We start from the raw sequence: 15,961 nt of genomic DNA, 5'->3' as shown, positions 1-15,961 counted from the left end.
AAACTCCAGTAGAGCTCAAATGGCAAGAGCAAGATTTCATCTTTTGTCTCCTGTCCTGAACTTCTCTGATACATGTCTTGAATTTTTATTCAAATTACTTTGGGTTTTAATTTATTCAGTCAAATGTCAACCAAGTGTTGTTTATCCTGTGGATTACATTCATGCTCACTGCAGAATTCTCTAACATTTGATTTCTAATTATTTTCTTGTTTATCCATGTGGTGGGATGTTTTGAATATTACCTTCTGACCACTGACCAGTTGGAATTATAATTTTCTCTCTTTCCTAAGCATCTGGTAGTAAAATTTGGCAAGCATGTAGTCTTAGCAAATCTAATGACTGCATTGCCCCAGCTTTTATTCCGTATAGCTCTGTCTTCCTTAGGTATTTATTGTACTTAAACAAGCCAATGCATTTTGGCGTTTGGAATTGAGCCTTGTACACAATATATAACTGCAGCCTTTCTAAGATTTCTGAACACAAGACAAAAGGGCCTTGAGGTACATGTCCAAGGAATGTGAAACTAAAAGAAAGAGTTGACTCAAAACACTGTGAAGCTGGTTTTACAAGAGAGATACACCTTGAACTCCTTTCCACTACCTTCCATTCTATTTTTAAGCTTGTTTCCTTCTACCCTCTTCTGAGCCCAATTCTCCTTCTTCTCCCATGCACATAATTGAATAGTACTGAACTTTTCCTCTGTCCCTGGCAACCAGGCTGATTTAGACTTGGGATGGGAAGAGAAGCATGATATTGGGCAAAGACAGTGCAGACTTTTGAAAAAGGCATTAAATCAAAAAAGAGGGGATCTGGTTCTATCAGATTGAAGAAGTAAGCACAGTCAATGGCACAGAAGATAATAGTCTAGAAAAAAACAGAAAAGAAGGTGAGCATGGTTAGAGAGTACATAGGGGCAAAATAGAATAGGAAACCTGAAAAGAAAGGGTGGATCCAGATTATAAAGACCCTGGTGCCATGCTGAGGAATCAAGCATTCACATCCGGTAAAAGAGAGTTGGTGGAGGTTTCCAAGAAGATTTGGAATACAATTAGATTTATTATTTAAAAAGGGGTCTTTGGGGGCACCTGGGTGGCTAAGTCGGTTAAGCGTCCAATTCTTGGTTTCAGCTCAGGTCATGATCTCAGGGTCATGGGATCGAGCCCTGCATCAGGCTCTGGGCTCAGGAAGGCATCTGCTTGATGTTCTCTTTCTCCCTCTCCCTCTCCCCCTCATCCCCCTGCATGCACTCTCTCTCTCTCTCAAATAAATAAATAAAATCTTTTTTTAAAAAAAGGGTTTTTGGAAACAGTTTGGAGAATGGGCTGAAGAAAAAAAAAGGCTGAAAACCAGGGAGACCCATTTAGGAAGATGTTATAATACACAAGGTCAGAAGGGATAAGAGCCTGAAATAATGGGATAGAAGAGACCAGAATTGAAAGATGTTTTTAGTGTTAGGGTGGACAAGATATAGTGACTCATTAAAAATTGAAAGAGAAAGAGATACCAGAGAACTAAGACAGTTCTGGGTTGGTGGGTATAATAGTTTGTTGAGGCTACTTTAACTAAAGTACTATAAACTGAGTGACTGAATGATAGAAATGTATTTTCTCAGAGTCTGGAGGCTAGAAGTCAGAGATTAAGGTGTTGGCCATACTCTCTTTGAAAGCTTTAGGGAAGGATTTGTCCCACATCTTTCTCCTAGCTTCTGGTACTTCTCTGGCTTGTGTAGTGTAATTCCAGTTGTTACATGGTGTTCCTCCGTGTATGTGTCTGTCTTTTTGCATGGCATTGTTTTTTGTTTGTTTGTTTGTTTTTTAATTAAGACACCAGTCATATTGGTTAGGATCTCACCCTATTCCACTATGACCTCTTCTTAGCTAATTACATCTGTAATGACCCTATATCCAAAACACATTACATTCTCAGGTACTATGAATTAGGACTTCAACATATCACTTTTTAGGGGACACAGTTCAACCCATCACAGTTCAACCCATCACAGTTCAACCCATCACAGTTCAACCTATCAAGCCTGTAGCATAGGAATCCTTTCCTGAGTTACCAGCTAGCCTTGCCTGCCCTGTAGAATTCAGATTTCACACCGCAACATCAACTCTTACCTAAATTTTTAGCCTGCTATCTTGCCTTATGGATTTTGGGCGAGTCAGCTCTCACAATCGCATGAGCCAATTCCTTAAAAGCTCTTGATGTAGATATAGATGTAGTTATAGATGTATATAAATGTAGATCTCCTTTTGGTTCTCTTCCTCTGAAGAACCCTGACTAACATAATGGGGGAGGTTGAGTGCTTATGGAAGGGTGGGGATGAGTTGGAAAAGATCAAAGTGACAGTTAAACTAACTCTTGAGAACAGAGCAAGATTCAAGCCCAGAAGGAAGTGAAAAAAAAAAAGAAAGAAAGGAGGAAAACGTTACATATTTTTTGAGGTTCTAGGATATAACTTTATCACTCCAGTATTATTTCTATATCAACTTGCAAGTTCACAGCTAGAGCTAGGCCCAACTAACCTTTGCTTGCCACCTTGAAAAACAGTGTTCTAAATAAATTGAAAATATTGGTTAGGCCATACGAAATTACCAACACCTGACAATTTATTATATTACCAACAATACTGGTAATTTTGTATAATTCAACCTAATATAAATTTGATTATTTACTTGTGTGGAATCTGCTTAGAAATGCAAGCTGTTTTCTTGACTACCCTAGGACCAAAACCATTGTGTGACAGTTTGAGAGAGGTGTAGTCTGTGGAATCAGGTGTTAATGTTTGTCTTGGTTAGGTAGGAGCATTGTGGGTGGGTCACCTGGCTGGCACATTTAAGAATATCCACTTAAAGGTAATAACTAGCAGTAGCCAATAGTTATCAAACGCAAAAACTGTGAAACACAGTACTAGTCATCAAACTTATATTATCTCCATTCATTTCTCACAAAACACTGTGAAATAGATACTATTATAATTGGTATTTTACAGTTAAGGAAACAGAGGACTAAAGAGTAGAATGACTTGCCCTAAATGGTGGAGCCAGGAATTGAGTCTAGGCATGTCTGAAGAGCCTGCACCGTCGTCCCTTAAGTTATATAGTTCTGATACAGTAAGTAGTACCCGAGGGCTGCTTCAAATGGGAACTGGAGTCCAAAGTCCGTGGACATGACTAAGGCAGGAAACAGAAGCTAATAAAGCAGAGGATCAGGTACCAGGAGTACCAGACAAATTTTATTAAGTAGTTTTTCTGCGGTTTCTACTATGATGCTTGCTCTTCATTTATTCATTCAAAAATATTTATTAAACAGTACTATGTAGTAGGTATTGATCTAGATATGTGGGAATCATCTTTGAACAAAACAATAAAGATCTCTACCCTTGAATAGCTATAATCCTAGATGGGGAGACAGAAAATAAGCAATAAACCTAATACGAAGAGATTTTATAGCATGTTAGAAGGCTATATGTGTGCAGTGTAAAAAATAAAATATAGATGAGTAGGGTGGTTCAGTAGTACTGCGGTAAGGTGGGAGGTAGGCAAGTTTCAGTGTTGCATAGCATGGGGAGGGCCACCTTTAGTGAGAAAGTATAATTGGAGCACAGCCTTGAAGAAAGTGAAGGAAGTAGTCACGTAGATATCAGAGAGAAGAACGTTCTTGTCAGGGAAACGCACTAAGGTGGGAATATACCTGGCTTATTCTAAGAACATGCAAACAGAGTGAGGAAGTAGAGGGAGGAAAGGGGGTGAATAGTGAAGATGAGGATAGACTAAAAGCTGGAGGCCTTGTATGTAGCAGTGGGCTTATAGGCATGGTCATGACTTTGGTTTTTACTATCAGTGAAATGGGAAAGGAGAAACCACTTCAGGGTTTTGAGCCAAAGAGTGATATGATCTGACATACTTTAAAAAGGGTTGCTCTGATTATTGTGCTAAGAAAGACTCTAGAGGGTCAATAATGGAATCAAGGCAACCTATTAGAGATCATTTTAGTAATATAGCCAAGCAATGGTGGTGGCCAAGATTGGTGGTAGCAATGGGGCAGATGAGATGTCATAGGATTCTGGAGATAGGTTGCAGGCAGAGCCAACATGAATGTAAGATAGATAGGAGGAATCAGAGATGTCTGCGAAGATTTTGCCTGAGCAGCTGCAAGGAAGAAGTTACCAATTGACATCAATAAGTCTGCAAGTGGAGCAGATTTTGGGAGAAACTCATGAGTTCAGCTTTGAATGCATTGAATGTAATATGTCCATTTGACATCCGCATGGAGATGTTGAACATGAGGTTGATATATAGGCCTGGAGATTGGAAAGAGAAGTCCAAGTAGAGATGTATTTCTGGAAGTCTTCAACATTAAGATGTTATTAAAGCCATGACCCTGGGCTATATTACTGAGTAACGCCTTAAGATTGAGAAGAGAGGAAGCCCCAGGACTGATACCTAGCTCCCCACCCCCTTACCTTGGCATTAAGAAGTTCATGAGAAGAAGAGAAATCAGCAAAGGAGACCAAGAAGGAATGACCAGGAAAGTTGGAGGGATATCATGGAATGGGTTGCCTTGGTGTTGGCATGAAAATGGCGTGAAAATCTCACACGTGTTTTCACTTTCCCAGCCACTGGTTGAGTGCAGAGGACTCCAAGGACCTGGCTGAGTGCAGAATAATGAGGTCTGAGGAGCCTGATCGCTGGATGATGGCATGAAGCTGAGGCCCTTGCTGCCAACCTGGACTGTCATGAGGGCAAGAAGTAACATTGTACTGTGTTAGGCCTCTGAGGTTTGGGAGTTTTTTTAACAGCTGTTAGCCTACCCTGACTAACACCAGAACTGTTGCCATTTTAAAGGTGCCAACATCTCATTTTGAGAGCTTTAGCACATTTTAATTGTTGGTATACACATGAGTGTTAGTCATTATTAATGAGTCATTAAAGAAGTCCTTGCACTTAGAAAAGCTTTATTTGACAGTGAGCATGTATTTGAAAGCAATAGCACGATTTTCAAAAAAATGATTTATCATCAGATTTATGCTTACTTGAACTAGGTCTGAAAAATTATTCCAAGTTACGTATTATGTCTACCCTGGGTTCTTAGTCTGAGTTGACCTGCCATAGGCCAAGTTTCAGCACACCCTTGTCCCATCTTGGACTTCTGGGAACTGGAATGGGTGATGATGTGTTCTTGTTGCTCACCTTTAATTGGCTCCTGAAAACACCTGTTTCTGATGGGAAGCTGTCAGGTATATTTTGAGAAGCCCATTATTGATAAACCTTTGATCGACTATTACGGGTAAAGAAAAATGTCTGCCTTCCCCCAAATGCAGAGTTTGGAATTGAACTTGGAAAACTGGTTGGAAAATTAGTGTTGTAAGCATGAGATTGATACTGTGAGCCCTCTTTGATACATTTGAGTTTAAATTCTATCAGGATTTTAAATTCTTTCTAGAAAAGGAAAAGTTTGAATATCTATTACAATGGCTTTTCAGTACACATAGCATAAAATCCAAAGATATTATTGTGACCTACAGGGTACTACTTATTCCAGCTTCCTGCTATTTCCCTACCTGTCTCGTGCTGCTTTCCCTGCTGCTCCTGCAGCACTCTGCATGTGCTCCCTGATCAGGCTCTCTGCCTCTGATTCACCCACATGCTCACATGGCTTCTTCTTTCACTTCATCCTGATCTGAGGTCTCCCTGTCCATATGACAACTAAAAATTATAGTTCCCGTCACTGCCTGTCCCCCTCCCCTAATTTGTTTTTCTTCATAGCATTTATCGTTAACCAACATGAAGCTACCTAGATGTTTGTTTCTTTGTTGATTGTCTAGTTTCTCCCACTAGAATGTAAGGTCCCTCTAGAATGTAATGTTTCCTTCACTGCTGCATCTCCAGCACCGAGCCCTGTGTCTGAGACATGGTAGGAGCTAGGCAATTATTCGTTGTATAAATGAGTAAATGGCTTAATGAAGGGTTATGGTCATCTGATTTCTCAAAACAATCTTATCCAACCTTAGGAAAGACTAATTGTTCTTTTCTCGCAATACAAAATTCTATGACGGTAGCCAACCTAGGTAGGCTTTAAGCATCAGAAATTTTGGAAAATCTGAAAAAAAAAGCTCTTGGCTCCAATTCCCCCTACACCCTCCTCTCCATCCCCTACTGCTTCTTTCATATTTTATTTATTTATTCAATAAACATTCAGTAAATATATATTGAGCATCATTTCTTCCCTAACCTACTGAGGAAAAAAGCTCCATCTCTCTGCTGATATTATATGTAGTAGAAATACTATCTTGAGTAAGACAGGATGCCTTCAGAGGAGAAAAAACCCATCGGCTGTTGTTGCTCAAAACTTTCCGGGGTCCCAAAGGGAGGGAAAAACACAGGCTCTGTCTGCATTTGTTACTATCCAATTTGTAGCCATGGAATCTATTGGTTTTCACATTTCCATATTTTTAAGGCACATTAACAACCATAAGGAAATATATTAAATGTGAAAGCAGTTAGCTATGTGTCAATAGAAAGTCGGCTTCGAAAATGCTTCCTGCCACACCGATTCACAGAGTGCTGACCTACATGATTTCATAAACTCGGTTACCTGCTCGCAAAGTTATCTAGTGCTTAAAATGTAATAAGAGTTAGAGGCTTTTTTCTTTGTTTTCACTGTGAAAAACTGTGTTTCCTTTAGAGGAGCTCACAATTTATAGACTGAAAATATATAAAAGAATTATGTGTCAACAAAATGATGTTTAAGGTTTTAAATCATCCTAACAGTCAGCCCTGAGACTTCCTCACTAGACATCTCAGAGACTTTATGAAAGTTTTATTCTACAATTCCCTGCTTGCCTTTACTCTTAGCTGCTTCTTCCAGCTATTCATATGGTTTGAAAAATAGAGTTTATATGCTTTAAGTTGCAAGGCATTTAGAATTTTCATAATCTCTTTATTGTGGCTGAAGCAGTCAAAAAAATGAAGTCTACTGTTGATAATATTTCACTGTGCTTTTACTAGATTAACTGGAGCAAGAAGGTGGAACTTGTGGCATTTTTTAAATACTCTATTTTTAAGGAAGCTTTTATTAGGAGCAGGTATAGGGTAATTAAATTAGTTTCAAAATACTTGGTAAAGATCCGGGAGCAGGGTGATAATGATCCTTTATAAAGAACAAATGCTGAAAATAAGATTCTTAAGAACACGCATTTTTGTTTTGTACCTTTCGTAGCATGCAGCAATGTACTAAGCACTTAGTAGGTGATCATTAAGTCCTTGTTTAAATTAATCTATAAAAGTGTAATCAAGAACTATACATAGTTGGAGTGCCTGCATGGCTCAGTGGGTTGAACATCTGACTCTTGGTTTCCACTCGGGTCATGATCTCAGGCGTCTGAGATCAAGCTCCCCGTCAGCCTCCATGCTCAGCAGGGAGTCTGCTTGGGATTCTCTCCCTCTCCCTCTGCCCCTCTCTGCTCCTTCTTGCTCTCTCTCTCTAAAATAAATAAATAAATCTTTTTTAAAAAAGAACTGTACATAGCATCAAATTTCAGGGTCCATATTTTACGAGATAGAGAGGAGTGTGGAATAACTTCCCTTGCATAATTATCAGTTAAAAACAAAGTATCTATAAATAATTGATGTTTTATAGTTAACCTATAAACTAACGTAGTTAACCTAAGCTTATTGGCAGCAGATCTCCATCACCTGCCTCCTATACCCTTTCTTATTGGGTTCCTCATTTATGGATTTCCATATTTATTCTATATAGTGTTTACTATGCTCCAGATACTATATCTGTTCTTTTTTTTTTTTTAAGATCTTGTTTATTTGAGAGAGAGAGAGAGAGAGAATGCTCACAGGGGGAGCAGCAGAGGGAGAAGCAGGCTCCCTGATCAGTAGGCAGCCTGACATGGGGCTTGATCCCAGGACCCCGAGGACCCCGAGATCATGACCTGAGCTGAAGTCAGACACGTAACCGACTGAGCCACACAGGTGCCCCTTATATCTGTTCTTTTACCCTTAGGAAGCTTATAGTCTAGGGGTAAAGACCAATGAGGAAAGAGGAAAATTCAGTGCTGTTTTAATTGGGCTTTTACTTACTAGAACTAAGATTCATCCCATTCTTTCTTCATGTGTTAGAGAGGTTAGTATAGAGATTATTATTAGAATATAAGCACACAACAATCCAGGGAAAGCTGAGCCTCCTGACATCAGAAAATGCAAGAATTGAAGGTAGTTCTGCATCCTGGTGGCTCTGGGATTTCAGTGGTTTCCGAGCAGGAGTTCAGAGCCCGCAATATAGTCTCTTGACTTCTCTGTCTCTTACCCTTCTGCTTAATTGTGGTTTCTGCTCTCTTAAAACTTTTTCTTGTGAGGGACCAGTCTTGATTTTTCTCTACATAATGGGCTTTCAGAATTTGCCCGTGCTTCTAACTTTTTATATTTCTTAGTTCAAAAGACTTAAAAACATGATAGAATTGGTCCAGGTCATGTTTTTCAAAGCAACCATGGCTGCCCTTTGACACTCTGTGCCTACCCCTGATTTCATCAACTGCAACAAGGGGGTAAAAGTCACATGGTAAGAACAGGTCTAAGAACTGTATGTTCATCAAAGGGTGCGGGAGGAGGCATAGAACAGGCACTGTGTTGATGTGCCTACTTCAAATTTATCCTTGAAAGTACTAGGATGTGATGGTACACAGAATTCCCTAAGGTTACGGAATTGGACCGCTTGGTCAAGTCTGAGAGAAGTCAGAGCATACGCTGTAGGAAAGATGACACTTAAGCAGTGTCAGTAAGGTTTAGTCAGGGTTAGCTAGTTGAAGGAGTGGGAAGCTGTGTTAGGCAGAGAACACAGCATGAGAATGGAATAGAGGCAAGAAGAAATGTGTTTCAGGGACTGAACCACATAGAGTTTAATCTTCCTGAAACTGGAATAGCTAAGCCCAGAATGGTGGGAGGTAAGAATAGAGCAGACAGGACCTGTTTGGAATGCATGGCAAAAGTAATGGGAACTGTTGTCTTATGCAGGGAAATGGCAAGGTCACATATACATTTTAGATACTTCATTCTGAGGGCAGATGGAAGATGTATATGAACATGGCAGGACTGGAGGCAGAGGCACAAGGTAGGAGGATAATTCGGGTAAGAAATTTAAAGAATGCCAACTGGAAAATGCAAGTAGAAGTAAGAGGAGGTAATATATTGCAGAAATATTACTTGAGTAAAATCAAGTCTACTTAGTAACTAGTTAAGATGTGGTGGGTGATAGAGAAAAGCCCATGCTTCAGTTTGACAAAGTTGGTGGATGGTGGTGTCATAGTTGAGACGAGTAGGAAATAAAGGAGACTAGCTCTGGGGGAAGGGTGTTGGGACAGAGGTGAGACAGAAGGAGCTGATATGTTGCAGGTACAGAAGAAGTAAATGACTGAGAATAAGGGGGAGAGAAGTAATATTTTAGTCAAGGAAGAAGTCCATCCAGATTTCTTCGTATCACTGAGAGAAGGTACATTGGGAAGTTGACGAGGTGGGGCAAATATGAAAGATAATATGAAAGAAATTAACAATTCACCCAAAAAGAGATGTAGATTCATTCTCTTAGTCACAGATGACCACATCATCTGGTGTCCCGAGAACCACATGCTCCCAACCTGAGACCTTGCTGGACCTCCAGTGAAATCCATTCCTTTTGATCCTGATGATGTAGTAGGAAGGTATTCATTAAACTAACAGGAAAGTGTAGTTGGGGACACTAGGCCCTTCCTTTGAACAGATACCCACACTGTGGTGTACTCTAGTAAGTAATTTAGAAGACAAAATTTGCTTACTGCCTGCAAATGAATTTGATAAATTGAAGAATTACTTAGGACAATGAGGTAAGTGGGAAACATTGAGGTTAGTAAACAAAAGAAGAAAAAAGTCAAACTACCAAAAGAATAGAATACATGATTGGTTTACTTTAGATGAGAATGATGGAAAAAAGATGGGTCATAGTGAACTATGGATTGAAGAGGATTCAATAATGTAAAAAAGCAAGTGTGATATTAAAATACATAAATCAATCATAATATTAAAGATCTAAATAGAAGTATACATATAAGAACAAGCAGAGATTCATCTTCCTGGGGAGTCAGATTCCTAATCGAATACTGTATCTGTTAAAGTTCTTTGATTCTTACTGACAGAAACAGACACTGAATATGATTTAGGATGATTTCAATTATAAATAATAGAAAACCCAATCAAAATGGCTTCAACAAGAAAGGGAATCTTCTCCTTCATATAACTAAAAAGTTCAAGGTTCAGACCTCTTTAAGGATGTGGTTTCTTTGTTTTCATCACAGTTATCACAGTGTTGGCCTCATCCCGGGACTAATTCTTCTTGTGATGGGAAGATAGTTCCTAGTACTGATACAACTAGGTCTTCATGCTTCACATCCAATGAGAAAGAACAAGTTTTAAGATAATTCCCACAGAAGAGAGAGGTAACCTCATTCCCAGAATTCCTAACAAACATGTCTTATATTTGGCCCAGATTCAGTTATGGCCCATTTCTGAACCATTTGCTGTGGGCAAAGGGAGGAGATGTGATAGTTAGCTTGAGTCCATCAAAATCCACCCTTAGAGAGAAAGATGAAGTGAATTCCACATCAAATCCATGGCTGGGATGTCCAGGCCCTGTTAGGAAGAAGCAAGGGGGCATGTGGGAGGTAAAACCAGCCAATATCTACCACAGTATGAAGCAGGAAAGGATGTTTTGGGGAAGCCTGGAGGGTAACTCGGCATGATGCTTCAGCTTCCTGAGGGAAAGGCTAGAGTCCACCTCGGACAGACGGCAGTAACTAGGTCAGCTCCTGGAGCCTAGGGACCTAGGACCAGCTAACAGTTATTTCAGAGCATGCTGCCAGAATGAACCGCCGGATTGTTTTTAACCTCTTGTTTTACTCTGCATACAGTTAAAGTCACACTAGGGAGAGTTGGCCAAGCTTGGTTGATGAGCTCACAACTCAGCTAAGAGAGGTCAGAGAACCTTGACTGCTGGTCTCAAGAAAACTGTTCATAACTGAGGAGAGAGAATTATTTCTGAGGACACTGAGGTGGTTTTCTAAAGAAAGGCGGAAAGGAATCTGAATTGCCCCAAACAAGTGTCCACTATAAGTATTATATTCCAAATATAAAAGGGGTATAACGAACTTAGAATGAAGAATTAAGTAAAGAAGATAATTATAGGACAAACACTTTGGACAGAAAATATGCTATAATAACAAATTTTTATGGAGTACCTAATGTATGCAATGTGCTATATTGATATAAAGATCTGTATGATATCCTTTCTACCCTTCTGGACAATACAGTGAATTTTAGAGCTAGGAGGAAAGGAACTTAAAGTTCATGCAATCTGACATCTTATTTTTAAGGTAAAGAGAACAAGGTAAAGAAAGGTCAAATCGTGAATTTTGACACAGCATTAGTCTAAACTATCTGCTGTCTTTCTCTTATGCTTTATCTACCTGCTTAGTTCTGCAATGGTCATAAACAAAATAAACTTCAGAGAAAGGACCCAGAATTATCTCAGCTCGGAGATAAGACTGAGAAGAGATTGGAATGTCTTCTCTGTCATCAAGAAGGGCAGGTCAGAACCCATTGTTAAGACTCTAGTTGTTCAAAGTCACCTTAAAACAAGAGTCACTAGTTGGAGGAACAAGAACATTTGCTCCAAGGTCTTTCAGTAGACACATGGTGGCTGTGAAGGCTGTATGCTTGGAACTTCTTTCCTGAGGACTAAAAGAAAAGCTAAATTAAAAATAAAATAAATACATATGACTTCCATATAGTTATACCCCCAAACAGAAGAGGGTGAGAGGGGCAGGGTCTCTGACTTTTAAAGGTGCCTTCTGCTCCTCAGATTTGGCAGCTTCGGGCTCCTAATTTGCAATTTAGTTTGAGAAATGCCTTTTTTCATATGCTCCTTTTAATCTGTTTGCTACTGTAGTACGTTTAAACATCAGCAGATGGGGCCCTTGGTTCCTTTGAAGAATGTCAGGCTTGAATTTTGTTAATGTCTGTGGTCCATATGAATTTTTCTTGTTGTTTTACAGCATGTTAAATTTGCACACTCTTTATAGTTCACAAACCTTTGTTTAATCAGGAAAAAGAATACTCACTAACGACAACAAATTCCTTTTTTCCCTCTTCCACTGTTCTATAGGGATAAGTTAGATCTGTTTACAAATGGAAAATGAATATAACGTAATACTCAGACAACAGCATCTTTGAAAGGACAGGAAAAGTCAGTGTCAAAATTAATCTGTTGTCCGTAAGTCGGGAAGCTGTGTGGGAGGCTTTCACTGCATGGGACCATAGGTGACAGGTCGCATCCAAGTTACCTTCATTCTGGATTACTTTCTTTTTGCTTTCCTGAATTTCATTTTGTGAAGGCATTGTGTGAACCGGCTGGTTTTGAGCACTCACCAATGATCATCATTTTTTTTAAGTGACGTTTGTTGATAGTCCGTAAAGAGAACAACGGGTCATCTGGTCCTTGCATCTGTTCCAGTGGGTAAGTTGCCACTTTTTCAACATGAGATCCTTTCCCAGGAAAAATGGGACAGCCCTTTGAGGAAGGAGTGTAGTTTGCAGGGCAGAAGAGATGGCAGCACTCAGTCCTCCTGGAGTACTCACTTAATTTTCTGCCTGGCTTTTTAACCGGAACTTGCTCTGAGAATTAATCACTGTTCCTCTTGTGTCCCCCAAAATGGGATGACCCAGAATTTTATTTTTGGCCAAGTACTGTGAGATATCCAGAGCAAAAATGTTTCCTATGTGTGAAGCTTCATTATGTAAATACTTACTTCAATGTGCTTACTGCATCTCCGATTAGTATAATTTAATTGCTAGATTGAAGGCATCCTCCTTTGTGTAATTAATATTTGTGTTGTAAATAAGCTCTCATGCTTGGACAGATCTTAATAGCAGATTCAAAACCCAGTTTAAGAAGACTAAGGGTATATCACTGATGGAAGAGATAAGATTGGGCCTCCTTTTTGTCATTATTCTGAGTTTAAACAAATAGGTCTGTTTTCCAACGTGACTGACACCTCTTAAGAACTGATGCTTTAGCTGGAAAGACTGCCTATATATTTTAAGGTACATTACAGATCACGCTCGTTTCCAAATTCAAGTCTTAAATAGCTCATAAATTGGTGAGAATGAAGTGTCTTCATTGATAATATTCTCTATATTTTTGTAAATTTGCAACCTAATGTGGCAAATTGGGATGCAGTTTGCAGATTTAGGATTTACAGAGTTTACACTGGTGAGACTAATGTATTACTTCTGGGTAGAGATGATGTTTGCCTGTGGTTCGCCTGAAGCCAGTTTTAGGGAGGAATTGTTCAGTTCTCCTCTCCTTTTGTGCTGACATGCTAAGTGATATATACGGAAATTGTGGGCACTGCTTTTGCCCCAGTCTGAAGAACTGCTTGTGGGCAAATTTCATTAGTACTTGATTAGTACTTGTGCTAATTAAGCCAGGCACAATTTTGCCTCCAGTCCTAGTATGATGAGTTAAGGCTGGACTGAAAATGTGGCCCTCAATGCATATGTTGGAAGCCCATAAAGCCCATATAATCCCATAGAGAATTCTCACTCAACTCCCCCATTAAGGGGCTGAAAAAGTGGAACAGAGCCGTCCGTTTCCAGTGCAATTTGAGTTCACCCAGATATGTGATATGCTAATGTTTAGATTAAGCAGATGGCAAGGAAGGCAGTTGTTAGTTGAGGATTGTTTTCCCCTTTCTGCATATTATTTTCAAACAAACAGCTTAAGAGGTAAGTTACTCTACCTCCTCCCTTCGCTTCCTCTTGAATTAAAAAAAAAAAGTTAGAAATCCTTGGTTATATTATTATCATCCTACGTGGCCAAGTGTGCCCATCTTATTCAGGATATGGTGTAAGAGTGGTTTCCACTGCTTCGTGAGTTTTCTGCTAATTTTATCATTGCAAAAAAAGGGAGATAGGGCTTGGCTGAAGCAAGGAAAGGAGAGGAGGTGAATTTGGAAACAAAAGCTGCTTGGAACAGAAGAACAGATGTTATGCCTCCATGTCCTTGTCTAATTTCTCCTCAGGGCTTGGCAGCGCTGGCCCTGCGATTCTCCTGCTTTTCTGTGGTCCTCCTCCTCCCCCGCCTCCTGCCTTCTCCCAGAGCTTTCCCCCATACTACTTCCCTTGCAGCTTTGGAGTTTTCCATGTCAGGTTTGTTTTGTGGTTTTTTTGTGTTTTTTTTTTTGTTTGTTTGTTTTTACATACATTATGATGTGGCATCTTGAGTCACTTTATTAAAAAACCTTCAGTAACCTTCAGAATTCCTCTGAGCTTGCTCAGCCTCTCACAAATGAAAAGGTGGAGTTTTAAGTATCAGGTTTATCATTTATAGAACCGTAAAATTTTAGAGCCAGGACCAGACATCATTTCATCTCACTCCATTTATATTTTTAGTAAGAGATTTTCAAGGCTCTGGAGTGGCGGGAAAAGATAGAGGTAGGAGCGCGAGGGGCCGAGATAGAGGCAGAGAGGTGAAGAAGTTTTAGGAAGTTTTGGGTTTTTTGGTTTGTTATTAATGCATTTCCTTTGGGGATTTGTCCAGAGACTGCAAAAAATATTTAACTGCTCTTCAGTTATGTTTGAGTACTAGGCTGACCTGTCTTTGAACACAACTCCTTGCTTCCGTAGGCTTCAGGGCCAGTTGGCTCAACTGGGTTAAGTGAACAAACTTGCAAAACCTGCCCTCACGTACCTATCTTCCTTCTCCTTCTCTTACTTGGGAAAGTATCCCTCGTTTCAGCCAAGACCAGGACCCTCGCTGCTGTCTGGATCTTACTGCCCTTCCTGCATTCTCAAGAACATTAGTTACCTCCTGCCCTTTTCTGCTTCGTCAATTTGTCCTTCTCTGTTAGAGTATTCCCCTTGGCCTACAAAACTCAGCATGCATGATGCCCAGACCATGCATTTCCCTTCTGGTGTCCTCTTCATTTTGATTCGTGAGTGTTGTCTGTCTTATCCATTTTCTTACCTCCTATTTACTCTAACCCATTCCAGTATGGCTTCAGAGCCCTTTAATTCATTGGAACTACTCTTTTTTTTTTTTTTAAAGATTTTATTTATTTATTCGACAAAGANGACAGAGATAGAGACAGCCAGTGAGAGAGGGAACACAAGCAGGGGGAGTGGGAGAGGAAGAAGCAGGCTCATAGCGGAAGAGCCTGATGTGGGGCTAAATCCCATAATGCCGGGATCACACCCTGAACTGAAGGCAGATGCTTAACCGCTGTGCCACCCAGGCGCCCCATTGGAACTACTCTTGATGAGGCAATAATGCNAGCAGGCTCATAGCGGAAGAGCCTGATGTGGGGCTCAATCCCATAATGCCGGGATCACGCCCTGAGCTGAAGGCAGACGCTTAACCGCTGTGCCACCCAGGCGCCCCATTGGAACTACTCTTGATGAGGCGATAAAGTTTCTTGCTAATGACAGATCTGGCTCATATTTTTCTGTTTTCATCTTGTTTTTTCAGCAGCTGCTTGCACAGTAGAGCAAGGCCCCAGCCCCTCTTGAGGAACTTCTCTCTGAGTGTCCATGATGCCACATTCTCCTGTTTTCTTCCCACCCCTCTGGCTCTTTTATCTCATTCTCCCTTTTGGTCAGAAACTAATGTCTATTTTATTCAATGAACAAATTCCATATAAGGCATAATACTGAGTCTAGTATATTGTAGGCTCTCAAAAAATATTTGTTGAATGAGTAAATTAGATAGTTTCAGTTTAATGAGCATCATGCTTTTTACGGTAGAGATGGGCTGTGGTATGGTATATGGTAGCCACTAGCCACACATCATTATTTAAATTTAAATTAATTAAAGTTAAAAATTAAAGTTAAATAAAGTTAAAAAATTCCATTCTTCAGTCATA

At 39.9% G+C, this 15,961-nt stretch overlaps 1 long non-coding RNA gene across 3 annotated transcripts in view; it reads left to right on the top strand.

Annotated features, from left to right (window-relative positions):
• The first annotated feature begins 7,968 nt into the window (after positions 1–7,968).
• Positions 7,969–15,961, top strand: part of LOC117801006 — a 43,642-nt gene continuing 35,649 nt past the window's right edge. For 2 of the 3 annotated variants that reach the window (XR_004623294.1, XR_004623293.1), the window contains exon 1: positions 7,969–12,555. This is a non-coding gene — a long non-coding RNA (uncharacterized LOC117801006). The remainder of the gene's footprint in view (positions 12,556–15,961) is intronic. The other variant, XR_004623295.1, reaches the window with a different exon arrangement.

Source organism: Ailuropoda melanoleuca, chromosome 2 (genome assembly GCF_002007445.2).
Source record: "Ailuropoda melanoleuca isolate Jingjing chromosome 2, ASM200744v2, whole genome shotgun sequence".
In the NCBI taxonomy this organism is placed as follows: domain Eukaryota; kingdom Metazoa; phylum Chordata; class Mammalia; order Carnivora; family Ursidae; genus Ailuropoda; species Ailuropoda melanoleuca.
This window is presented reverse-complemented; position numbering and strand designations above follow the sequence as displayed.